General features: G+C 51.2%; 1 long non-coding RNA gene across 1 annotated transcript; it reads right to left on the bottom strand.

Annotated features, from left to right (window-relative positions):
• Nucleotides 1–451: 451 nt before the first annotated feature.
• LOC128419937 (uncharacterized) lies at nucleotides 452–1451 on the bottom strand. The gene is made up of 3 exons (XR_008331940.1): nucleotides 1349–1451; nucleotides 550–691; nucleotides 452–480 (listed from the first exon to the last, which is right to left on the bottom strand). It is a non-coding gene; the product is annotated as an uncharacterized LOC128419937 (long non-coding RNA).
• Nucleotides 1452–1944: the final 493 nt, after the last annotated feature.

A 1944-nucleotide genomic window follows, 5' to 3' on the forward strand; every position in this document is an offset into this window, starting at 1 on the left:
CTGTAACTTGGTGTTGTGAACCACCCTGAGATTCAAAATCAATAAAATTAAGAATCAAAAACAACATTAACAAGAAACACAACAAGAACAAAAAGGTTTCCTACCGCTGTGTACGGAGGGTCGTGAGGGCAGCACCACTCCTCTTGGTCGATCCTGATGGCGTTGATGATCCTGGCGCTGGTGCAGACTGGATCCCACAGATGGTATCTCTGCAGCACAAGTCCGATGTCCACGTTGTGTTGGCCTGGCGCTACTGCAGATGTTCGGTCAGGAGGAGAAAGGGGCTCCTTGAGAAACGTCCCATCCAAACAGCCCACCAGATGTCCCAATAGCCCACCAGATGCCTCACTCACCTGGCATGCAGCTCAGGAAGTCCTGCGGGTAAGGTTCCCTGTGAACACAGAGGAGCAGCCTTCTCACCAGCTCTGGTGGAATTGAGGACCTTCTCAGCTCGTGACCTTGACGTTCGTGCCAGCGTCTCTGCAAAGGAAAGCCAAAAGGTTAGTTCGGGTCTTGCCCACCCCACCCCATGCTGGGATGCAGTCTTACATTCGTTGCGCCGCAGGATGGGCAAAAGATGGCAGAGGGCCTCTGCTGCCCACTGCCTGCTCCCTGGGTCTGGATCCAATGCACAAAGTCAGGAAATCGCCACCAGTTGGCCAAGGGAGGATGCAGGAAGCGCTACCGATGGCTGAGAAGAGACCCAGAGAAGTGACTGATAAGAGAAGCAACCCATCACCATTTTTCCTATAACGTTTTTATTAAATCTTCCAAACATTCCAAAACATTTAGCATCCTATACAGAAAAAAACACAGGTGGCGCTGTGGGTAAAACCTCAGCGCCTAGGACTTGCTGATCGCATGGTCGGCGGTTCGAATCCCCGCGGCGGGGTGCGCTCCCGTTGTTCGGTCCCAGCGCCTGCCAACCTAGCAGTTCGAAAGCACCTCTGGGTGCAAGTAGATAAATAGGGACCGCTTACCAGCGGGAAAGTAAACAGCGTTCTGTGTGCTGCGCTGGCTCGCCAGATGCAGCTTGTCACGCTGGCCACGGAAGTGTCTGCGGACAGCGCTGGCTCCCGGCCTATAGAGTGAGATGAACGCACAACCCTAGAGTCTGTCAAGACTGGCCCGGACGGGCAGGGGTACCTTTACCTTTACCTTTACAGAAAAAAAACCATTTCTTTTTGACTTCCCACCCTTCTTTTCCTGATGTTTGCTTTTTACTTCTTTTCTGGGATGCTGGGATGCCTGATTGTCCTTTGGGCACTTTGCAGGGTGGGCCTAGAAGCAGCAGCCTGAAGGCCTTGACAGCCCTGCATGGTTGCAATGCTTCCCTTCAGTAACTCACATATTCCTGGATCTTCGGCAGGAGGATGGAAAGATCTCGGAGCGCCTTCCTTCAGATCTTCCCACTCTTAATCGCTACGCCGACATCCGTAAGTCTGGCCTTCAGCTGTTCCTTGCTGAAGCCTACAGGAGGAACATCAGCTGCATCTGGAGAACATGTGGTTGGGATGTGAGGGGAGAGAGGAGTAGCACTTGTGTCAAAAGGTTTTATTGCCTCCCATCCTTCAAAGACCCCAAGCACCACCACCATAGAAATGGACCAGGGTTTTTTTTTAAAGCAATTGATTATGGGGGAGGGGATTAGCACAGGATTACCTTGGAGGAAGATCCTCCCCATCTTCCAGGCTGATTTCTGATATTTGATCCTCGTCGAAATCAATTCCCTGTCCATGAGAAAAGAGAAACAGGAACGTCCGAATGTGAGGAGTGGACCAGACCCATTCATGTTTTTGTGTCGATCAGGAAAGCGCAGGCAAGGTAGGTTGGGAAACAAACTGAAAATCTCTGTCCTCCATTTCCTTAGAGACCTTATTCACCCATTCATTCCTTTAGAGCATTTGTACCCCTCTCGTAAGCCAAAAAGGCTCCAAGAGAGCC

Source organism: Podarcis raffonei, chromosome 8 (genome assembly GCF_027172205.1).
Source record: "Podarcis raffonei isolate rPodRaf1 chromosome 8, rPodRaf1.pri, whole genome shotgun sequence".
Classification (NCBI taxonomy): Eukaryota; Metazoa; Chordata; class Lepidosauria; order Squamata; family Lacertidae; genus Podarcis; species Podarcis raffonei.